Below are 25,556 nucleotides of genomic sequence, written 5' to 3' on the forward strand. Positions count from 1 at the left end.
AGGATGCAGCCATGAGCTGTTTGCAGCCAGTGGTCAGCAGCTGAGGAATGGGTGCAGCAGTCTGGCCAAGGGGATGTGGGCACGACACAGTGGAGTCTACCGCAGTGTGATAGAACAGCAGGGGAGACCCTGACTCGCGTGGCCTCTGAAATGGAGGGTAATGATGAAGGAGGGAAGGGACTCTTTCCCACCCACCCCCATCTCATCTTGCATGCTCTTTTTACAGCCAAGAGTCCGCTTGCTGCCTGGGGGAAGGTACCGAAGGCAGGTGTGCGCATTGTGAGCCGAGCGCTCCTGAGGGAGAGGCTGGCATTGCATGGAGCTGGAGGGGGCTCTCCTTGGCCTCCCCTTTACACAACCCAACAGCTCCTCAGCTGAACACGTGGGGACAGCCTAGCTCAATGAAAATCTCCTGCAACCCTGAAACAGCTAAAGGAAAAGTTAATGGAGTTGTCAGGGCGGCAGTTTCATCCCTGAAGAAAGGTGCGACTAGTCAGGTAGGATGTTCCCCTGGGACAGCTTTTAATGATCTTCTACCTGTGGAAGCATTCGTGTCCAAAATAGCAAGCCAGTTCCTGATGGAAAGCCTGATCCCATGGATTGGCATTTGCTTGCTTAGAAATGAGTTTTGAGCCTTTGGAGAATCAAAGCAGTCTGTGGTATTTACAATACAGCCTTACTGTCCAGTAGCTAAGTATAGTCCAATTCTGACAGATGGCTCTCAAGGGAAATTTTCTTTCAGATTGGATTCTGCTTCCATGCTGAAATGCTCTAATTAAGGGGAGTCTATAAACATAGTGGGGGAGTAAACGAGAGGGGAAGGTAGGCTGTTTCTTAGGAAGCTGTTCTGGAAAATGGCCATGTTTGCAATCTTTATCTTTCCAGCCCCACACACTCAACTACACTGAGAATCTAGGCCACTGTTTGCTAAAATACATGGTAGTGCTGGGTCCGTGGTCACCTTTCTGCAGGAGGCTGTGATTTCATTTCCTGCAAGGTCCTGCCTCTCTTTCCTCTTCTTCCTCCTATTTCCTCCATGCTTTGTTAACTGTCTCCTTAACTAACTTTGTGACTATCTTGGGGTGTAACTTTCAGAGTAAATGTATCGTTACAATGAGCATGACTGACTTTTTAAAAACCTCAGCTGATCTATTAGTTCAGCTGTGCCAAACATTGCTAACTTTTCTAAGTCTAATATTTTGGTTTTAAAGTATTTAATACTTAAGCTATTGCTTCATTACATTTCCTAATTCTTAACAATTTGAGACATAAGTAATTCTAGAAAAAGTCTACTTGGCTGTCAGATACAGGACGGATTTTGCATGTGTGGGTTAGGAAAAATCTAATTTGGAACTCAGGAAGTGAATTCTTAGTCTATCATTTATTCAGCAAATGTTTTTGGGTACCTACTATGTACAAGACAATGTACTAGGTATCAAGTACTGTCTTAGAGCTTATGGTCTTGGGAGATGGAATATGAGGAGAAGGGAGAGTAAAGACAAAAATTACAGAGACAATTGATTACATATGTATGTGGCTGGTTCCACAAAGGAGACAGAGGTAAGTGTTACTTTTAAGACCTAACCCATTAGCGCGTCAAAGAAGAATGGCTAGAAACCATCGAAACTGTGACAAAAGGAAGGTTGGGAGTTCATCTGGAAAAAGGCCAAGTCCAGGGACTGACTTGTACAAAGGCCCTGGGACAGACACAACTCTGGCAAGTTCCAGGAGCAGAAAGTGCAGAGTGGTTAAAAAGAGGGAAACACAATGGAGTTGTGAGACTAGAATTCAGGCAGGAACAAGAACAAGTGTTTCAATCTTTATGAGTAATTTTTGAAGGATTTTGAGCAGTGAAGTGATACAAGTAGGTTTATGTTCTTCAACAACAACAACAACAACAACAACAACAACAACAAAAACAAAACACTTTGGCTGCAGCATAGAGAATGGATAAGGGGACCCAGCAAGGAAAGGGTCAGGCTGTTGTAGAAGGCCAGGAGGGAGATGATGATTTCTCCCTCCAGGCTGGTGGTAATAGAGTGGGAGGAAAAGAACAGATTCTAGGTTTTAAAAAAATAGTTTTGTTTGAAGAATAATTGGTATACAATGAACTGCATGTGTTTAAGGTGTACAATTTGACAGTATTTGACATGTATACATTTTGTGGAACCACTTACACAATCAAAATAATGAACATATTTGTTACCCCCAAAACTTGTCTTCTACCCCTTGATAATCCCTTCCTGTGTCACCTCCCTGGTATGCGTCCTCCAGCCCTTCAGACACCTGTCAAGCTAGATTCTGTCACTGTAGGATGGCTAGGATTTTCCCAGAATTTCATATACATAAGAACCATACAGTATGTTCTCTGTTTTGTTAGGCTTCTTTCAATCAAAATCATGATTTTGAGATTTTTTCTGTGTTGTACATATGAGTAGTTCACTCCTTTTATTGCTGAGTACTCTTCCATTACATGGATATACAACTATTTATCCATTGCTTGTTTGGATTATTATTATTGGATTATTTGGATTCTTTTCAGTTTGAGACTATTTCAAATAAGCTGCTGTAGGGGCATATGCTTTCATGTTTCTTGGATAAGTCCCTAAGAGTAGACTGCCTGGATTATATATATATATATATGGTAGTTATATAGTTACCTTCTAAGAAACTGCCACACTGTTCACCCGAACAGCTCAATCATTTTACCTCCACACTAGCTGTGTATGAAAGTCCTTGTTGCTCTGCGTTACCACCAGCACTTGGTAAGGTTGGTCGTTAATTTTATACATTCTAACAGGTATAAAACGGAATCTCATTGGGCCTTAATTTGTGTTTCCCTACTGATTTATGATGTTGAACATCTTTTTATATACTTATCTACCATGAGCTTATCATGTATGATGAAATGTCTATTTAAATCTTTTGTCCATTTTTAATTGAGTTATTTGCTTTCTTATTATTGAATTGTGAGAGGTCTTGTGTATGATGGATGCCACTCTTTTATCAAACATTTGAGGTGCAAACGTTTTCTTTGCAGCTATAGCTTGTGTTTTTATTCTCTTACTATTGTCTTTTGAAAGGGAAAAGTTCTTAATTTTGTTCAAGTCCATTTTATCCATTTAATCTTTTATGGAGTGTGCACTTACTGACATGTCAAAGAAATCTTTGCCTAATTCAAATTTATATAGTCTGATTTTCTCCTGTTTTCTTTGAGCAGTTTTATACCTTTAGCTCTTAAATTTGTGACTCTGATATATTTTGAGTAGTTTTTATATATATTATGAGGTATGGATTGGAGTTCTTTTTTTTCTGTATATGGCATTCAATTGTTTGAACACCACCATTGACAAGACTATAATTCATCTATATAACTGCCTTTTTCGCTTTTGAAGAAAATCAGTTGATCAGATATGTGGATCTGTTTCTGGACTCTATCTTCCATTGTTTATTTGTCTGTCTTCTCCAATATACCACAGTGTCTTGATTTTTGTAGATTTATAAGTCCTGAAATCAGGTAATATAAGTATTCGATTTTGTCCTATTTCAAAGTGGTTTTTATTATTCTAGGTTCTTTGCATTTCCGTATGAATTTTATAGCTAGCTTAAGTCTTATCTCTCACACACACATACATACTAATGTACATGCTGTTGGAATTTTGATTGGAGTTTCATTGATTATAAAAATCAAATTGGAAAGAATGGATATCTTAAAAATACTGAGTTTTCCTAATAATGGAGAGCATATGTCTCTCCATTTAACACATCTTCTCTAATTTCTTTCAGTGGTGTTTTATCCATCTTTCTCCTCCCAGGACTCTAGCTGGGTTGACCTTTCTGGACTCCCAAGTGCCTTTCCCCATGCTCGGAGCCCTCTGGGCTCTGCCAGGGGTTTTCATCTCTCCATGCTGTGTCTTGAAAACTCTTTCCGGGTAGTGAGCCAAGCTCCTTGTAGGACTCATCTCCTTTCTTTCTTATCATCCAAGTATCACTTATCCTCCCTGCCTGGTGTTCAGTGTTTTGGAAATCGTCATTTCACATACTTGGTCCAGAGTTTTAGTTGCTGAAGATGTGAGGATAAATTCTTTTCCTGTCTCTCTGTTATTTTCTCTGAGACTTAAAGAATGGACATCATCAAAATTATTTCCTGGTTTCCAGAGTAAGAACCACCCCCTCCAAAAAAGGTGCTGGTATTTATCAAGATAGGGAGTGTTAGATAAAGAAGTATTTATATTTTTGGTGTTGATAAGCTCATGCATGACATTTTTAGCCTATGTTGTTTGTGCATCCAGTGACACATTCAGTGCAAAACACAAAAAGTGATTGGATACCCAAGGCGGTGGTTCAGAAGCAGGGTCTGAGTTGGAAGTAAGAATTTATGAATTGTCAACATGTATTGTTTATGCCCTTTGAATCTTAGAGGTTGAGGAAGTTACTTAAGAATCTAGGGTGAGGAAAGGAGAGTGCGGGACCAATTCCTGAGACTTATGGTAACCTGAGGGGGAACACCCCAAGATTGAAAAGGAAAACTGGCTGAATGTGTCACAGAAGTCACTACAAGAATGTTTCAAGGACCTGGGGGCGGTCTGGTAGGTTTAAAAGTTGCACTGGTGTGTCAATTAAGAAAGGACTGAAAGAACCCATTGGAGTCTAGGATGGGAAATACTGGTGATCCTAGGAAGGGAAGTCAGCAGTAAGGAACGAGGCCAGCATGGAGCCAGCTGAAGAGCAGATGAGCAGACAGGGAGGCATTGTGTTGAAATAGCTCTGTGACTCATTTGTCTGCAAAGAAAAGAGATTGGAATTAAGGCGGTTTTGTCGAGATGGAAGGGACCTTTGAATTGCTGACAGGTGAAGAGGAAGAGTCTCAAGATGCAGGAGAGCGAGAATGAGCGGCAGAGGGTGCCCCATGGCCAGGAGCCCCAGGACCAGTGGGACTGGACAGAGGAACCAATGGTGGCCGGCTGGGGTAGGGCACTTCCTCCCCTGTCACAGCGGATGGGGAGACCCCACACAAGCAAGAGGTTGAGTGCAGCCCCATCCAGTGACTGTCTTCTCTGAGAAGGGTGAGACCGAGCTGGGTGCTGAGAGGGTATATGCAGGAGCCCCTGCCCTCAGGGAGCTTGTGGTCTTTTGATATGTGCTGGCCCAATGAGTTCTTTTATGATAACTACAAAATGCAATTTATTAAACTTAGTCTCCCTTTAAGTTTGGTCTGTTTTATATTTTAGGATATATTTTACTTTTCAAATCAAGTTGTTGGCTTTTCCTTTTATTGGGTGATAGGCTCAAACCAGAAAACTTGAGTAAGAGCAGAAGGATAGATAATCCTGAATACAAAGTTGTTCACAATCCCTCTGTCCAGAGTCACACATTGGACAGGTTAAGGTTTGGATATGTCTTTCCCATGTGATCTCTGCCCATGGCTATTCGTTGGCCATTTTGATAGAGTTGTGACATGATTTGGCCTGCTTCTTTGCTTTCATGTGTTTCGGGAAAGAAGCAGAATGCACCATTGTGTGTCTCAGAGGGTACCCTCTGCAGGTGGGTGTGGCCTCTGTCCCTGAACAACTGGACGGGCCTTTAATTCCCATTGTCCACATGTCCTGAGGTCAGGGTTTCCCTGGGAGCCAGGCAGCCCTGGACAAACCCAAATCCAGTGTGCAGCCTTCAGAGGAAGCTTGTCTGGCTTCTTCTCTCTCTCTTTGGAAGCTGAGGGGTCTTAGTCAGTGTGTCTGAAAGAAGGGCTGGCACCAATTAGCCAATACTACTTTCAAATAGTTATTATGCAAATATTCCAATCAAATTAGGGTAATGCTTGCAGGGCTAGGCACTGGGGAATGGGAAGTCTCAGGTGCAGCTGTCAGGATCTTAGGGCCAGCATCCCTGTGCTAAAGGATGCTGCTGGCCCTGGGGAGCAAGGAAGTTTGCGGCTCTGCGGTGCTTCCACGTAGGCCTAGAGGGAAAGTTCTCAGTGTTCTTTCACAGCAGATGTGGACAACAGCTTGTTGAAGAGATGGAGGCCCAACAGAGGAAATTTGGGAGTCTTGTTGTACTGAGCTGGAGGTCTATAACTCAGAGCAGAGCATGAAGGGAAGAAGGGTCCAAGGTCCGGTGAACCAGCAAACATTGCTAGTTAGGCTGGATGCTAGGCCCTGGGATGCCCATAGAAACTGAAGGAGAAGCCACCATCTGGCAGACACCAAGTCTGTGGCATCAGAGTGGGAAGCAATTCCAAGAAGAAGAAACTTATCTTTAGCTGCATTTATTCCCCTCTCATCTTAGAAGAGTGAGAGGAAGGAAGCAAGCATAATTCCTAATGAGGGACTTCTCTTAATACCTGCATTTCATGTTAATAAATTAGAATTACATTTCATAATTAAAAGAATACTCTCTGCATAGAAGGAGTCCTCCATAAGATCATGCAATGCTTAATGACTATAGCTGGACCACACTCTTCTAGAAAAAAGTAGGGATCCCCTCCCCCCACCCCCCACAAAAGACATACACTAGCTCCAGGAAGCCACCTGAGAATCTTGTGTTGGCCTCTGTACCACCCTCCCCGGTCTCCCTTAATCTGTTCCCAAAAAGAAATGTCACCAGATGGCCCTGCAAATGCCACCTGGCCATCAGCATGGCTTCGCCCAAAACAGGGAGGCGTTAGAGAATCTAATCCATAGTTCATTTTCTTCATTTCAGGTCAGTTTTGGATCCTTTCCTAGGCATTTAGTATTTTATTAACACACAGGGTTGGACAGTAAGGTCCATAATTGTGCTGCTATTAAAGAAAATTGCTTTTGCATTTAATGGAAGAGGCTTCCAGTGATTCACAGATCCCAATCATTTTGGAAGAACTCCTCTCTTGTTAGCATTTAATGCCAGGTTTTACTGCCCTCTGCTTCATGAACTGTGTACTCCCTCAGCATTCTTAATGCTTTGAGCTATTTTTAGCATTTAATCCCTTCCAGGTATCAGAGCCACCAGACTTTTTTTTTTTTTTTTTTTTTAGAAGAGAATCCTTCTGGATTTTCAGATTGTGGATGAGTGGTTTTTAGGAATTGAGCTAGTCCTTTTGCAAAATGGGTTTTGCTTTTACTGTCTCCCTAGATCTTTAGATTTCCTACCCAGCCATGGACGTCAGATCAGGTCTCATCCTGGCTGTGGTGTGTGTATTTCTCGATTCTAGCAGTTATCAGAAGGTAGTTGAAGTCGGTTTGATCCTGGAGAAGGGAAGGGAGCCAATCTCCACACACTGAGGAGGGTACAAGCCACAGCTGGGGATGGGGTGGGAGGAGTATGGAAGGCCTTTCAGGCAGAGGGGCCATACGCCATGCCATGATGTGGTTTTGAGCTCACTACAGCTTTTGGGGAGTGACTTGCAGAGGAGTCAGAAGATTCACAAGTGGATTTGGAATAGGAAATTTCAGGTGGGTCCCTGTGCCTAGTTGTCACCACCACCCACTCCTCGGTGGGAGTTGTCAGGGGATGGGAAGGGGAAGTGAGTAATTAATGGATATAGCATGTCTGGGATAATGCAGAAGTTCTGGAAATGGGTAGTGATGACGGTGGCACATAGTGCATGTACATAACGCTACTGATTTGTACACTTACAAATGGTAAAAATTGTAGGCTTTGTGAAATGTGTATTTTTTCCTCTATGAAAAACAACAACCCTCCACCAGGAGATGAAAGAGACCTATAGCTAGCAGAGGAGAGCCTATAGCAGAGCATACAGAGCTGCCCTGCCTCCACTGGGCATGGAGACAATATGGTAGGCATGGTTTCTCCAGTATGGACCAGGCTCCAGGAGATGCGAACTGGCCTTTTTTCAGCTCCTGGAGACCTGTGTCATCACCCATGGGCACGCATCCTTACAAAATTCACTCCTTTTATTTCACTTTCTTTGAATTCTCACTTGTCTCAATACCCCATCCATGCAAGTCTCTCTCCTGGGTGCTGCGTATACCCACTGGAGGGAAAAAAAAGTCTAAATTGGAAAAATATTTTCTTTCCTAGAAATCATTGGGATGGTCAACAAACAGCTCAACAGCAGTTGAACCCTGGTTGGTGCTGGATTCTCCACCAGTTTCCAGGTGGGGTGGGGGTAGGGAGGCAGGCAGGATGTAAGGCAGGAGAAAAGAACTCGAGCGATACACACTTCCTAGGTGCCAGAGCCCAGTTTCAGGGCTTTTATGTATCCCAACGAATTTTTAGAACTGGGAAATAGGTGTTATGCCCATTTTACAGAAGAGGGGATTGGGCATAAAGGAGTTCATTCCTTGCCTAAGGTCACACAGGTAATAAGGGGCAAAAGAAAACCTGAATGTTAGGCATATTTAAAGCCTGTGTTCTGAAACCTATGTTTTTTCCATTATACCACACTTCCAAATATCTGTTCCCAGTATAAAAATAGGCTTTGAACAATGCCTTCTCAACTCTGTAATGAAAATGCGTCTGTATCCTGGTTTGCGTCTAGCACACTAACGAACGCTGCTAGTGTTCCTGGTGTTTCCATCACAGATCCCCTCCGCCCTGTGAATCACTTGTGCCGGTGGGATCCACCTACAGCATTTTGTCCCCCAGTGTAGTTTTTGATGAATAGATGATACATCAGAGCTTGAATAGGGGCAGGCTGGCCAGACAGATTTCCAGAGAAGTAATCAATAAAAAATGCTAAAACACTGTGGTGGAGGAAACTATTAATCAAAATTTCTCTCCAGGAGAATATTACATGTAGTTGGAACAAGTACCACAATAAGCCACAGAGGGAGCGCATGGACATTCCTGAATAGCCCCGACAGCAGTGGATGCTCATTGTCATGTCTTCTGATGATACTGGTCCACTTCATGGGAAGATGGTGATGGAGGGGAGAGCAGTGCTGCCTCCAACAACCGTCTTTCTTGACCCACCGGTACAGGCAACGTATCTTCTGATAAATACCGAGGAGGTATATAAATAATGCCACTTTGAAGGACAGCCCATGGCTCCTGCCTGAGCTGCCCGCATGCGCTGGTCTGTTGTGCAGGCTCAAGCCTGCAGTCCTGTCCACCCACATCTGCCTCACAGACATGGACCTCCAAGATGCAGTCCTGTGGCCTATGGTGACTTCCCATCATCTTCCTTATCCCAAGACTCATTGTTCAGGCCTCCCTATGCCTCTCTCTTTCCACTCCTCTCCCCCATTGCCACATCCCCAGCTCCTTTTATCACTGGTGTTGCTATTATTGCCACCACCAACATTCAACCTGAGAGCATGATTTTTCCAAAAGAAATGAGGGCGGGGCAAGAGGTAGAAAATAAACCCTATACTGAGTGCCTGGTTAACTCAGCTGGTAGAGCAGGTGACTCTAGATCTCAGGGTCTTTTTTTTTTTTTTAAGATTTTATTTATTCATGAGAGACACAGAGAGAGAGGCATGCTCCTTGAGGGGAGCCCGGTGTGGGACTTGATCCTCACACTCCGGGACCATCACCTGAACTGAAAGCAGATGCTCAACCACTGAGTCACCCAGGCATCCCCTAGATCACAGGGTCTTGAGTTCAAGCCCCACATTGGGCATGGAGCCTACTTAAAAAAAAAATTAAAAAAAAAAAAAGGAAATAAATACTCTGTGTGTTTTGACACTGCCTAAAAACAAACAAACTTCCAGCACTTATAAACTTGTCTAAAAAATGTGTAAAGCAACTGTGTTTAGAGGATTCCCAGCTCTGACCCTGTCTCTAACCCTCATCTTATTTGGGAGTGATGATCACATAGAAGTGAGGCCAGGGATGAGGGTAGCACCCACTTGATAATAAAATCAGTGATTTTTAGGATAGAATGCTCTTGTCTTAAAACCATCCAGATTCAAATGTCTGCCTTAAAAAGTTCTGCTCCTGTATGAATAGCCAAGATTTTAAAAATAATTTTTAGTGATTTTTTTTGTACTTTGAAAATATAAAGTGGTATGTAGTTCCTATTTTTAATGGTTGAATATCATGAACTTCAGTGGGGGAAGAAACTAATAGTTCAACAGTTCCTAAGATCTTTAATAGAAGTAAAGTATTATCTGTGTGTCATTTGGGGCAGTGGTTACATTTTCAAGATTCCACCATCTGTGCTAATTGGCCAGGGATGTGGCTAACCAGGGTCAAGCTCCTGCAGTCAGTACAAGAGAGTTCCCATGGCTTTGGGCAGCCTGTCTGATGGGAGTCACCTAATGCTCGATGCAGTGGTGAGGCTGGCCTACTTTTGAGAGTAACTTCAGAGTTACGGGCTCCCCATATGGGGGGTGTGTTGGACAGAAGCGCCAGACTGCTCGTTCCCTGCCCAGACCCTTAGCCTGTCAGCATTGATTTGATGGGGAAAGAAAGCATTTCCTTTTGTAAACACCACACCAGTGTCTTCAATAAGATGATGTAATGGGATTAATGATGCACTTTCCAGAATGCTCATCGATTCTGAAGATGGAAGTGGAAATTTGAGATGAGGCTGAGCTCTGTTTTGTCAACAATTGGCCACTCCGTTAAGCAAAGTATCCTCAGACAAACAGTGGGCTCAGTTGAAAGATAGGCTGCTATTTGAATACCCAGGACTAGGAGGATTCTATCTGAGTTACAGACATCGCCAGGAGTGTAACAGGCCTGAGAGTGAGCAGAAAGGAAGAAAAAACTAATGAACAACCAGCACCCTGTGCCAGAGCCTACTGTATGGGTGATCTGGGATGACTGGCTTGTGAATATGTTTTCCAGAAAGTAAACCCCATGGGAGTAGGAGGAACAGGATGGAGTGAGGGGAGCAGAGAGACCACTGGTCCTTGTTTTTCTTTGCAGGTGTAGGTCTGCTATGAGCCTGAGGAGGTCCCTGATGGTGAGCAGTTGTGTGGTTCTTTGGCCAAATCCCAACTGGCTTGACAGGCCATCTCTGAAGGTTTGGGAAATGTGTGCTTGTGTGTGTGTGTGTGTGTGTGTGTGTGTGTGTGTGTGTGACACAGAGAGAGAGAGAGAGAGAGAGAGATTTTACCCAGTGACATCCCCAGGGAGGGATTTTACGCATCTTTAGACTCCTGACATAAATGATCTCAAAGGAAGTGGGCTTTTTCCTTCCAAAAGAAACATAAACACAGAAGTTTCTATTACAGGTGCTGTCTAAGCACTCAGAGATGGAGAAGAGATAAGGGTCTCTCCAGTAAGGCAACTGGGTCTGCATAGCTGCCCTGAATGTCTGTACTGGGATTGAGAGAGTATTTATGTAAACTCATTAGAAAGTTGTACAACAAATGTTCCAACTGACAACAACAAATGCATTTTATTAAGTGTGCTCTTGCCTCGTATCCTTTGAGGACTGAGTTTTAAAAAAGGACCCAGACATCATAATTTAAACTTTGGAAACATGTACTTCCTCTGGCTCATTGTTATTTGTTTTTTTTTTTAATTTTTATTTATTTATGATAGTCACAGAGAGAGAGAGAGAGAGAGGCAGAGACACAGGCAGAGGGAGAAGCAGGCTTCATGCACCGAGAGCCTGACGTGGGATTCAATCCTGGGTCTCCAGGATCGCACCCTGGGCCAAAGGCAGGCACTAAACCGCTGTGCCACCCAGGGTTCCCAGTTATTTGAATAGTAAAGAAAAATGGTGTTCAGTAGATATTGATGTTATTTAAGAATAGTGGATGATGATGGATATATTTGTGGCATAGATTGGGGTGATAGTTTTGGGGGTATAGGCATTATCCTCAAACTTATCAAGTTGTATACATTAAATTGTCTAGGTTTTTATATGTCAAGTGTACCTCAGAAAAGTGGTTTTGCAAATAAAAAAGAGTCAGTGACTCAACTATTAGAAGTTTGTGATGACTGTAATTTTTATCAAGCCCTGTGGGGAATAGTATAGTGTGACCTGTGCCCCTGCTGTTGTTGGGCAGCGGGCGGGGGTGAGGTACACTTGTGTGACACTGAAGGAGCAGTACATAGCGGGATTCATATAGGAGTGGAATGAATGAGGAGATTATTATGAGTTACAAAGATGAGAAAGATGTCACAGAGTAAGTAGTTTGGCTGTGGTCGCTGACAAGTTTGAGTGAAGTACATTGAGGTGCAAGAATAAAATAGAATTTGGGCAGCCCCGGTGGCGCAGCGGTTTAGCACCGCCTGCAGCCTGGGGCGTGATCCTGGAGACACTAGATCAAGTCCCACGTCGGGCTCTCTGCATGGAGCCTGCTTCTCCCTCTGCCTGTGTCTCTGCCTCTCTCTGTGTGTCTCTATGAATAAATAAATAAAATCTTAAAAAAAAAAGAATAAGATAGAATTTCTATTTATATCATCTTTGTGGTTTCTTTTTTGTGTATATTCTATGTAATTTGTTAGAATTTTCTGTAGGTAAATTATAAGTAAGCAAATGTACATAGGTTGAGGATAATGCCCCAGTCTTTTGTACTGCATGTGCCAGTTATAAATTTATTTCCTCTCAACTCCAAATTAATCCTTCATTGCCTGCTCTCGAAAAATTAATTGGAACCTTTGAATATTTTACCTTTACCACCTGACACAATGCTAAGCTCTGGCAGTAGAGGGCGCTGGACAGACAATGGAGCAGGAAGGGATTTGTGTTCCTTAGTTTTGGTGTTCTCAGGCTCCCACCAGGAGGCCAGGCTTCTCCAGCACCCGGCTCGGCACCCCAGGGCCCTCTTCCTGAAATGCGAGCATCTGTTTCAGTGCCGGCCTCCACAACGCAGGTGGCCTTTCCAGCACTCGGTGGCCATCAGCTTTCCCTGGCACCCCTCTCAGGTGGTTTTCTAGCAGAGTACCTTTGGTGAGACATCTCATGAACAGTCCTTCCTGGCACCTCAATGGCAGATTCTCGGCAAGTTCCAGAGGGTGGATTTCCAGTAAGCTCTGCTGGTGCAGCACTACAGCGACTTCTTTGTCATTCAGTGAGTGAAAGCTGTGCCCTCTCCAACAATGTCTGGGGCTCTTCCTTGAAGGTGGGAAGGATCTTTTCCTTGGGTGCTCTATCTCAGCCCCAGGAAAGTGGCTGCTCCTTTTTTTTTTTTTTTTTTTAAGATTTTATTTACTTATTTATTTATTTGAGAGAGAAAGAGAACATGAGCAGGGTCAGTGGCAGACATAGGTAGAAGGAGAAGCAGACAAGCCCAATGCGGGTCTCCATCCCAGGATCCCAGGATCATGACTTGAGCTGAAGGCAGATGCTCAACTGAGTTACCCAGATGCCCCTCCTGTGTTCTTTAGAGCTTTCTTTCCTCCTTGGTAGCCACTCTCTCTTTACTCCAGTCCTTTGGTATAATTAGTGATTCTTCATATTAAACTTTACCTGTCCAAATTACTGGGTGGTTTTTTCTCTCCTGTCTGGACCCAGACTCATAACAGTGCAGTTCTATTAGTTAAAAAAAAAGAAAAAGAATTGAGCCTTAACTGCCAATATATGTTTATTTTCTTATTATCAATTATAGTCATGAGCTACTTTACTAATTTCCGTAAATGTGTTAAAATATACATAAAAATTTTAATAAAAGATGAAATATTGTGTATTTGAAATTTTGTTTATTAACTATCTTGCTGATTATAATAGTTTTATACCATCATTAGTGAATATCTCAAGTAAGAGATATTAGCAAATATCTCCGTAAAGATCAAGTATGGTTAATCATTAATAATTATAAATATCTACATTTTAAATAATGTTTCTGATTGAGATCAAGAGAGGCTGCCCACATCCATCTTTATATTAAGTCTAAGTCTACGCCTTCTCTCCTTTCTAGCTCATTTCACAGTCCACAGCCATCATAATCCAATAAAAAGCACGTCACTCTCTTGCTTAAAACACTTCATTGGCTCTCCATTGCTCTTATGATAAACTACAAAGCATATCGTAGACCATTCTGAGAAGGCCACCAGTTTGCAAACATGTATGTCCTCATGTAATTCAAGGTCCTGCTTCCTCGTGCTCTCAGCTGAACGGTGTTCTCATCTATTCTCCCTCTTCAGTATAACGCTGTGCTTCTTCTAGGCAAGAAGCCGCCCATGTATTGGGCCCACAATAATGCTTTATAGTTTGTTCTCAGAGGTGTGCAGGGGCCATGCAGATATGTCCATTGTCTTATTTGCCACTAACACTGCCACTTGGGAACACTCTCTCAGGCTGCTCCTCTGTAAATCCTATGGTCACTGTTTCTCCCTATGTCTTTGTCTTCTCATATGGAAAAGATATTAATACTTGTATCTACCTATGGAGTTGGGAAGAACAACTGAGTTAGTGTTTGGACTGGTACTCAGAGTAGATTTTTTTTTAAGGTTTATTTATTCATGAGAGGCACAGAGAGAGAGAGAGAGAGAGAGAGAGAGAGAGGCAGAGACACAGGCAGAGGGAGAAGCAGGCTCCATGCAGGGAGCCTGATGTGGGACTCGATCCCGGATCTTCGGGATCACGCCCTGGGCTGAAGGCGGCGCTAAACCACTGAGCCACCCAGGCTGCCCTAGAGTAGATATTTCAGTAAACACTAACTTTTTTTTTCAAGGCCCACACGAAGACAAAAGTATATATGTCCATAGGCTTTCTCCTCACAACTTCACTCACACTGCATACTTGACCCTACTTGAAACCTAAAAGCAGCAATTTGCTCCTTCCTGCCATCAGACTCTTGCCCAACTGGCATGCTGTGGGACACAGGGGTGCCAGATGGCCTACAGGTGTGCTGATATACTGATTTCTCCTCAGTTTTCTGGGAGGCCAGGTGGGCTCCCACCACCACCAGCCCTCCCACCCACTCTGGGGTGCACTACAGTTATAGCTTTGTTTGCCACAACACAAAATATTAGGGAGGCGCTGTGTTGGAGTCACCTTCTATTCTTCTCCTGTCTCTTCCATTATTCCTTTTGGCTCCAACTCTAGTCCCATCCCTCCCTTAAACTCTCTCTGGCCTTCCTCAGCCAGAAGGAGTAGAGCATCCATCTGGAGCAGATTACCCCACCCTCTTTCATATACTTCTACCACAGTTATTGCCTGATCCATTGATTAGACAGTTGAAGAGATATTTCACCACTGCCTTGGGACATCTCTTAGATGCAAGTACTGGGTTAGAGAATGGGGAGGGCACAGTGAGATGGGTGGGGAGGGCACAGTGAGATGGGTGGGATTGCCTTGAGAGAAGCTTTACTAAGATTCAGTGGAACTAGTTTAATCCCCTGGAGCTGGCATTGGAGTGCCAGGATTCTCATAACTAGTCCACAATTGTGCTGTTTGCATTTCTTGTGCTGTGTCTTCTCTCCCTGGTTATCTTAGGAGCAGCTTGGAGGCCCATTGCTTTCCTTATTGATTTGTGTCTGCCTGGCCCAGGGCCCTGTACAAAGTAGGAGCTCATGAAATGTATCTTACTGAACTTGATTGGTTGCACCCAAGCCTCTCCCTTGGATTTCATTTAAGAATCAAACTTAAATCATTCCAGTGGAATGGTAGTTTCTCTTATGCTCATCAACTGTCTCAAGTCTAGCCTGAGATAACTGACAAAGTATTTGAGCTTATGCAGGAGCTGAGCTTGGTCACTGAAGTTCAAGTCACAAATGGTAATGAGCTTGGCCTAAGGATGGAAGAAGCAGTTCTGTGACACCAGTTGTCTGGATCCTAATATAGTTCTAGCACAGAAAGAAAGACTGAACTGTTTGGTTAGTCCACTGTTTGCATCTTCAAACTTGACTCATCTTTCTAGTTCTTGAAATTTAACTGTAGTACCTTTGCAACTTTGACACTCAGCATTTAGATTCTCCCTTGGGAGAAATGGCCACTTTTGTATTTCAGTGATCTAAAATAGGAGCAGTGAGCATCCAGGCCATAGTCTAACCTAACCTTACCTGGTTTAGGGGCTTGCTCTATTCTGCCCTTGCTATCTCTCCTTCCCAGCATGGCTTTGACTTCATATAATGCAGCACCCCAGGGAGGGAAGAAGAGGATGCCCTGTTGCAATTACCCCCCTGTTCTCCACTAATGCTACTTTCCCCTTGTGATCCAATTACTTAAACCTATGACTTGAGAGCACTTTTTGAAAGATCTAAAATGAGTCTTTTATAGACAACTGTCAACATTTTACAGTAGATGCAATGAAAAGTAAAAATCATCAGCACTTGAAACTCCCCTTGCAGGTTCTGTTATTTGGAGAATCATTATCTTTGATTCACTTTTTTTTTTTGAGTTGTAATATTAAGACATGCTAATTCATGCATCCCACAATAACATGTTGAATGGTTACTGTGTGCCAGGCATTGGCTGGCTACATCTGAGGGTCTCTGTTTTCGTGGTGTTTCTACATGGAGGGAAGGCAGATAGATAGATATTCAACAACTAATTACACAGATTCCTATTTAATTGATAGTGTGAGAAGTGGCACAAGAAAAAATATCTGACACTCCAAGAATCGGTAGCAAGAGGGCAGAACTTGTTCTGAGGCCTGAAGGAAGGTTTCCCCAAAGTTGTAATGTTTCTGCTGAGGGCAAAGTGTGACTAGAAGCTAACCAGAAGAAGAGGATGAAGGAGAAGTTCTGGAAAGGGCATTTCATGATGAAAAAACAAGCCATGTTGAGTGTTTGGGATTTTCCCCCCTTAAACAACAAGTAAAAACCTACTGAAGGATTTTTAGGAGGAAAGTGACATGAAATTATTTGCATTTTTAAAATAGCCCTCAGACTGTTATCTGAAGAAGAGATTGTAAGGTGTCTAGGGAAATTGTCAAGGACTATATTGGTATTGTCTTAATGTTGTGAGATTACAAAAGGGAGCTAATGTTTGCCATAGGATATGAATACCAGCATAAGAAGAAAAAAGTAATATTATGTTTACACTGGTCTTTAAGACCTGATAATAAAATTTTTTAAATTATTGGTATTACTAAACTTTGTCTCCCAAGTGAGGTAATGTAAACCAACCAACCATAATTGGATGAGTGTCCTAAAGGTAAAGAGACAATGAGAAGTAAACCCCTGATATGATAGTTTTCAGATAAATGGATAACCAGAGACCCCAAACTTAACTCCTACTTTTTTTTAAGGGCACTTTGGCAGGAGCTAACAAAATTAAGACATTACCCAAGAAGAGCCATTGCTCATCTGTCATCAGTAACATCCATTTTGGGAAAATATCCACAATTTTAAAGATATTCTGTCCTGGGAACAGGGGTTGACTGAGAAGTCAGGAAGACTAGAGTGGGGAGAGAATGGATGGCTAGTATGTTAATTCCTTCCATTGTCTCTCTATTTTTTTAAAAAAAATATTTTATGTATGTATGTGTGAGAGAGAGAGAGAGCACAGAGGGAGAGGGAGAAGCAGAGAGTGTGCTGAGCAGAGAGTCAATGTGAGGCTCAATCCCCAGACCTTGAGATCATGACCGGAGCCAAAGGCAGATGCTTTACTGTCTGAGCCACTCAGGCACCCCTACATTGTCCTTTTTATTTGTCTTTTATTCCTGATATTTTAACTTATAGAAAAAATCCAAAAAAAAAAAAAACCCAGATGTTCATATGTTAATATCTTGCCATATTTGATTCTAATATTTTTATAGTTATAAAATAGTACAGACATAGTCAAAGCCCTCCCAACCACCTGACCTAGCCACTGAAGTTGGTGTATATCTTTTCCATGCATATCGTTAGTATTTTACTACGTGATTATGTCCATAAACAATTTAATATTGCCATGTGTTGAAATTTTTCATAAGTGGCATTACAATTTGTACGTCCCTTTGTAACTTGTTTTTCTTCTTATTTATTTTCTCAAGGTTTATTTCACATTGATACTTGGATGTATAGATAACTTACTTTAATTATTATTCAGAATTCCATTTTGTAAATAAATTAGTTTGCTTATCCATCTCCTGCCTGCTGGATAGTTGCATCGATTCCACTTTCTGCTAAAAAAAAATCTATAATGAGCATCCTTCTACATGTCCCTTTGGGATATTACTAGAAATGAAATTGGTAAGGGTTGGAATAGATACATAATTCAATTTTTATTAGGTATTAAAAAATTGCGTCCCTAGGTAGTTATCCCAATTTATATTCCCAACAGAAATGTATAATTTTCAGTATCTGTATATGTTCCTCCAAATTTGGTCGTTTGGTTAATTTTGACAGTTGTAGCTCATTATTTTAAGTTACATTTCCTTATATTTTTATTACATTTATATGTTTTGCCATTAGGATTTTTTGCAGATTGCCTAATCATATAGTTTAGTCATTTTTCTTTTAGGATTCCTGGGTTCATTAATCGTTAGGATTTTTTTTTTTTTACTTTCTAGTTATAAATCATTTTTCAATTATAGATATTGTAAATCCCTTCTCTCATTCTAAAACTTAGCTTCTAACCTTGTATGTTGTATCTTTTGCCCTACAGAAGCCTTTACTTTTAACACGGTCAGAATTGTCTCTATCCCTATGGTCTGCAGTTTTAGATGGTTTTAAGAGATCTTTCCATACCTCAACTTTATAAAAAGAACCTTTTCGACTGTCTTCTAAAACTTTTTAGTTTTGTATCTTACAGTTTATTCTTTGGTCTGTGTGGATTTTCTTTTATGTGTGCGGTGTGAGTGTTCTCTAAAAGATACCTGTCTTTTTTCATAAAGATATCTATATCCATTATCTAATGCCACAGCAACGTTGCATAAAAAATAACCACAAAACCTCAGTGACATAATTATTTTGCTCCCAAGCTTGGCTGTTGTGGTGATCAGAGGAGGGCCTAAAGGGCCTTGCTCATGAGTATGTTATCTGCTAGAAGCTGGCAGGTAGCTCTGCTGATCTTGGCTGGGCACATTTACTTGTCTGGAGCTTCCATTGGGCCAACTATACTTTGCTCTGCTCCATGTGGTTCCCCAAGCTTATTCTCCTGGCACAGGTTCAGGAATAGGAAAGTAGAAGCACATAAGGCCTTTGGAGGCCTAGGTTTGGAACTGACACACAGGCACTTTGGTGTCATCTTATTGGCCAAAGCAAGTTTCAGGGTTGGCCCAGATTCAAGGGATGGGGAAATAGACCACCTTTTTATGGGAGGAGCTGAAACCTGATTTTGCCAAAGGTATGTACAGAGAGGGGTGGAGCATTGGAGCCATTTTTATAGGCAGTCCACCATAACAGCCACATGTCTCAGCACCATTTATGAATAGTCCATCCTTTCCCCTGTGAGTCTGTAAGTCTACTTTTGACATATGATAAATTCTCAGATAGACACTGTTTTTCCTCTGGGCTCTCTTCCCTTTTCCATCAGTTTTTATTTCATCAATTTCTATAGCATTTTATTTGTTCATTTCTTTTCATTTAAATTCAATTAGCCAACATATAGTACATCATTAGTTTCAGATGTAGAGTTCAGTGATTTATCAGTTGCATATAACACCAAGGGCTTATCACATCATGTGCCCTCCTCAATGCTCATCACCCAATTACCCCATCCCCCCACCAACCTCCCCTCCAGCAAGGGAGAGGTTTGTCTCCCTCTCTATAGCATGTTAGTAACTGTTGGATCTGGCAGTGTGAGTCTTCTGCTCAACTCTGTTCTCAGTTTCCCTCTCCTCCCTCTTATGTGAATAGGCTATTTTTAACCTTTCATTATTCCTTAAGAATTTTAGGGTCAGCTTATTCAGCTTCATGAAAAAAATGTAGACATTTTTATTTAAATTGCATTGAACTGATATATTAATTTGACTAGAAATGACAAACTTAAAACACTGATTTTTTTTTCTACCCTTCGATACTAGATTTCTCCATTAGGTTAGATGTTCATTAATTCATTGAAAAAGTATTTATTGAGCCATACTATGTGCCAAGCACACTATTCCAGAGACTTATGCAGCAGAGAAAAAAAGCAAAAAGAGTACTAACTTTGAGGACTTTATATTCTAGTAGAGGAAACACACAATAAAAAATACACATGGTAGAAGGTCAGAAGTATCACTGAGAAGAAAAAGTGATGTGCAAAGGAATAAAGAATGACAATAATGTTTTATATTGGACCTTTTTTTGTCATTCAGTAATAATGTTCTCCTTAAATTTTTTTTACAACATTTATAGATTTATTTCTCAGTACGGTATAGTTTTGTATGCTACTGTGAAAGTTATCTTTTAAATGACAGTTGTTTTGGCTGCTGAATAAAATGCTATTGATTTTTTCAATATTGATCTTATATCCAGCAAACTTTTATATTTGGCTATTAGTTAAATTAGTTTGCAGAGTCTCTTTAGGTTATAATTTTAACAAAATACAACTTCGTTTCTCTTCATTCCTTCTGCTAGTTGTTTCTCCTATTTGGAACACTGTATAGGGCTGTCTATAGTTTTTGATGTGTTTTTTTTGTTGTTGTATCCTATGACTCATTCAGTTCTAAGTAGCTTCTATTTCCCATTTTAATACCTGTTTCAACTGGTGAATTATTTAAAAGTATGATTTTTAAGTTTCCAAGTTTGTGGGTTTGTTTAGCTTTCTATTGTTGATTTATAATCTTATTGCACTTTGCTCAGAGAACATGATTTGAAGAATATCGGTGGTTTGATTTTACTGAGGCTTGCTCTGCAGCTTTATATGTGTTCCATGGTTCTTTAAAAAGTATGTATTTTCAACTTCTGGTTTCTGGTTCTTCATGTGAGGAACATGGAAATTGCTTCTCTCTCCTAACAACTAAAAGGCTGAGCCGACTGAAAAACACCACCAATTCTTTTAGAATCTAAAATAGAGGTGAGGACACAGAACAAACCCCCAAGACTGGAGAGACCAACAGGCAGTACGGAGCATAACAACTTCTGGAGTGAGGTCTCACTCATGGAAACCACTGCTGGTCATTTTTTCTCCTTTGCCCTTTAAAAAATGAGTGGGAAATATCAGAGGGAGACAGAACATGAGAGACTCCTAACTCTGGAAAACAAACAAAGGATGGTGGAAAGGGAGGTGGGCCAGGGGGGTGGGGGTGACTGGGTGACAGGCACTGAGGGGGGGTACTTGATGGGATGAGCACTGGGTGTTATGCTATATGTTGGCAAATTGAACTCCAATTTTAAAAATATGTAAAAAAATAAAAAATTTAAAAAATGAAAAAAAATTAAAAAAAAAGGAAACCACTGCTGGAACTAGTGCTTGGGTCAGAAACCTGATGAATTGCTAGAGGCTCAGTGTAGACAACTCTGAGAATTAAAAACTCCAGGGGAACCCAATCATAACTTCACAGTTTTGTAAAATTTACCTCCAGTTCAACCAGGTTTTCATAGTAAATATCAGAAAAAAATCCCTTCTTGCTTCTGGAAGGTGGAAGGGAAAAAGAACCATTTTGAACTGTGCCAGGTACCCTGTTCTACTTAACAAGACCTGCCCTTAGGAGAAAGTTTAACCAGAGACTTACCTGCTGGTGTATTATGAAAGCCTAACTAGGGGAGGGAAGTACCCAACTCTGGCCAGCTCTAGCCATCCTCCCCCACCTGAAGATGGGAGAAAAAATAATTAAAAACACTTGTGAAGGTCACAGTCCAGAGGCACAGGCTCATAAATAGACTGAGTCCTAATCATAGAACCGTCGAATGCTTCCTCTCCCCCACAACTCAGTACCACATAACTAAAGGCCTATTTACAGCAGTTCCTTTTACCCAGTACATCATGTTCAGCTATCCATACAAAATTACAAGGCGTACACCAAAAGGAAAAAAAAAATTTGAAGAGACAAAGCAAGCATCAGAACCAGACATGGCAGGGATGTTGGAATTGTCAGACTAGGAATTTAAAACAACTATGATTAATATGCTAAGGGCTCTAATGGATAAAATACAGAGCATGCAAGAACAGATGGTCAGTAAGCAGAAATAGGGAAATGCTAAGAATTAACCAAAAAGAAATGCTAGAGATAAGAAACACCATAGCAGGAATAAAGAATGCTTTTGATAGACTTATGAGTAGACTGAGTACAGCTGAGGAAAGAATCTCTGTGCTTGAGTATATCTCAGTAGAAACTTCCAAAACTGAAAAGCAAAGAGAAAAAATACTGAGGAAAAATACTGAGGAAAAAAAAAAAGAAATATTCAAAGACTTTGGGACAACTACAAAAGGTGTAACATCCATGTGACAAGATTGCCAGAAGAAATTAAGATACTAAAGAAATATTTGAAACAATAATAACTGAAAACTTCCCCCAAATTAATGTTAGACACCAAACCACAGATCCAGGGAGCCCTGAGAACACCACAAAAGATAAATGCTGAAAAACTACACTGAGGCATAGCCCTTTCCAATTGCAGAAAACCAAAGATGGAGAAAAAAAATCCTGAAATCCAGAAAGAAACCATACCTAACCTATAGAAAAACAAAGGTAAGAATTACCTCTGATTTATTTTCAGAAACTGTAAGCAAGAAAGAGTGGAGTGAAATATGTAAGGTATTAAGAGACAGGAACCAACCAAAAATTCTTGCAAAATTGTCCTTCAAAAGTGAGGGAGAAATGAAGACTTTCTTTGACAAATAAAAACTGAGGGAGATTTGTTACCAGTTGACCTGCCTTGCAAAATGGTTAAAACAAATTCTTTAGAGAGAAGGAAAATAATATAGGTCAGAAACTTAGATCTGTATAAAAAAGGAAGTAGATCAAGGAAGAATTAAGCAAAGATAAAAATTAAAACTTTCATCTTTCTTATTTTTAATTGATCTAACATAACAGATCAATTCACAGATAACATTTTGTCCAAAATAAGAACAGTGTAATTTATGATGTATATTTCTGTATAAAAAAGAATGTTTTCTCCTGTTGTTGAATTCAGGCTTCCATGTATATCCAATAGATCAAGCTCATTTATTGTGTTTTTCAAATAATTTATACTTCACATAATTTATTTGCTTGGGTTATCATTTACTGAAAAGGCTATATCATAATGTCCTACTATGACTATTAATTTGGTGTCTCTTTCTGGTACCTATATGCTGGTTCAGAATTATTATATCCTAATGAATTGTTCCTTATATCATCATGTCTGCTGGAAATGAGATCAGCTGCATGTTATGGAAAACCAACTAGAGTGGCTTAGTGAGAGAATATCATTCTTCTCAAGAAGTAAGAAATCTGATAATAGATAGCTCAGGGCTGGTCACACTCTAAGGAAGTTTTCAGGGACTCAGATCCTTCTAACTTCCCACTCCACTATTCTTAAAATCGTACTTTCAAATTCATAGTCACTGAATGCCTTCTCTACCTACAGTATCAGTTCAGCATTACGCATAAGAAGATGGTAGGAAGTTGAAAGACAAGTGTCAGCTAAGACTATTCTTTCATATCAGGAAAATAATAGCCTTCTGAAAAGTACCATCCAGTAGATTTCCACCTTTATATTCTCAGCCAGAAATGATGACAGTCATCCGTTGCTGCAAAACAGTCCAGAAAATTGAGTATTTTTAACTGGGCCCATTGCTGCCTCAAACAAAATTGGGGTTCCATTAGTCAGGAAATGGGAGAGGTTGAATATTTAGTAGAAAATCAGCTGAGTATGCTGTACTTGCTTTATCCCAAGTAGTGTTTTTCACCTTAAAGACCCTTTGTCCAATATCATATGAACTTTTGGTTAGTGTTTACCTTGCATATATTTTTCATTTCTTTGTTTTCAACATTAATATGTTGTTGTATTTTAGGGATGTCTCATAAAGAGCTTAGAACTAAGTTTTATGTGAAAATTTAATCCACATGCATATATTGCTGTTACTTATATATGTATGAATTTATTTCACTATTTTACTATTTTTCACTTTAACATAGTTGATATCTTTTTTGCCTCCTCTGTCTTTTTTTCTTGTTGTTTATTCAATTGGCCACTATACCTTTTTTGTACCAATACCTTTTTTGCACCAGTTACTTATATTAGGAACTCAGAACATCTCTCTCTACTCTTCTCTTGTTCTCCTCAAACATTCCATCAATCACCAGCTTTTGTAAATTTCAGTTTGTACATTTAGCTTGAATCTCCCTTACTGCTACCTTGGTCAAAGCTATTATCATTCCTCTGCACAGTCTCCTAATTGGCCTCCTGGAATCACTCTTGCTACAACTTTTGAGTGATTTCACTGAGCTGGAGAGAGAAATTAGTAAGAAAACAACTAACCTAAATTTTCCCATATCACCCCACATGGCACAAATTGAGTACTTTTCATACCAGAAAGTCATAAAAAGAAAATGATGATCCTAAGTTTTTTCACACTAGCATCTAGGTGAATGGTGATGCCATTTATTGGAATGGAGGATACTAGAAACATGTTTAGAGTGGTAGGTAATGAATTCAGTTTTTTACGTAGTGAATTGGAGGTGTCTGTAGGCCATCCAAGTGGAGATGCTGGATAGGCCCTTAGATGTGTGGGTTTAAAACTGAAAGGTAGGGCTGCCCTGAGCATATTGAAGCAATCATCCCAGATCTAGAGGGGAAACAAAGCAATGCCTAGTGCCAAACCATGGGGGCTTTCTACATTTAAAGGTCCAATGTAGTGGAAGCCTAACCAAAGGAAACTGAAAAGGTAGAGTCAGAAAGAAGGAAGAAAAGCAGGAGAATCTAACGTTGTCAAATCCAGGGGAAGTGAATGCTTTCACAAAGAGCATATGGCTCATTTGTGACAAGTGCCTCTGAAAGGTCAAGATGAAGATGGAGAAATGCCCACTGTATTAGTAGGTTTGTGAGAGCAGTTTGGATAGAGCCCTGGCTGCATAAGCCAGGTAGACATGGGTTGAGGAGCAAGTGGCAGGTAAGTAATTGGAACTATTTTGTCTAAACAACCCTTTAGAGAAGTTGGGCCAAATAAGAAAGTGGCAGGCAGTAGCTGGGACGAGGGCCATATTTTCAAGGACGAGATTTATTTAGGGCACGTAGGTGGCCTCAGTCTGCCTTCAGCTCAGGTCATGATCCCAGGTCCTGGGATCAAGCCCCATGTCAGGCTCCCTGCTCAGTGGGGAGTCTGCTTCTCCCTTGTCCTACACTCTCCCCAGAGGGCTCGTTCTCTCTCTCTCTCTCTCTTTCCCCCCTCCATCCCTTCCTCCCTCAAATAAAAAAAATAAAATCTTTTTTAAAAAAGAGATTTATTTAAAAATTCAGAAGTATGTTTATTTTTTTTAAAAGATTGTATTTATTTATTCATGAAAGACACACACAGAGAGAGAGAGAGAGAGAGAGGCAGAGACACAGGCAGAGGGAGAAGCAGGCTCCATGCAGGGAGCCCAACGTGGGACTTGATCCCTGGTCTCCTGGATCAGGCCTTGGGCTGAAGGCGGAGCTAAACCGCTGAGCCACCCGGGCTGCCCCAGAGAGTATGTTTAAACAGTGATACACAGGATGCATTGGAGAAGCAAAGGGTGAAAAAAAAAATGAGGAGAGCAGAAATAATTCATTAAGTTCCTCAAAGGGCTTAGTGGGGTGGAATGTCAGTTCTGCCTCATCAGATGAGGAACACGTCTTCCAGCTCAGGAAGGAGAATAAAGATACGGAGGTCTTTGTCAGGATGTCGAGGGAGCAGCCCAATGACTTCTGTCTTCTCCTCAAAGAAACAAAGTCATTTGCTGATGTTGAAGCACAGGTAA

The 25,556-nt window shown here is 41.0% G+C and overlaps 1 protein-coding gene and 1 long non-coding RNA gene across 3 annotated transcripts in view; one reads left to right on the plus strand and one right to left on the minus strand.

The window, feature by feature from the left end:
• The window catches only part of LOC119864997, a 29,637-nt gene extending 26,860 nt beyond the window's left edge, over positions 1-2,777 (minus strand). The window contains exon 1 of the long non-coding RNA XR_005375719.1: positions 2,661-2,777. This is a non-coding gene — a long non-coding RNA (uncharacterized LOC119864997). The remainder of the gene's footprint in view (positions 1-2,660) is intronic.
• SYT9 (synaptotagmin 9) overlaps positions 1-25,556 on the plus strand; it is a 192,243-nt gene that overhangs the window by 81,777 nt on the left and 84,910 nt on the right. The gene's annotated exons all lie outside the window — the stretch shown is intronic.

This window comes from Canis lupus, chromosome 21 (assembly GCF_011100685.1).
Source record: "Canis lupus familiaris isolate Mischka breed German Shepherd chromosome 21, alternate assembly UU_Cfam_GSD_1.0, whole genome shotgun sequence".
Classification (NCBI taxonomy): domain Eukaryota; kingdom Metazoa; phylum Chordata; class Mammalia; order Carnivora; family Canidae; genus Canis; species Canis lupus.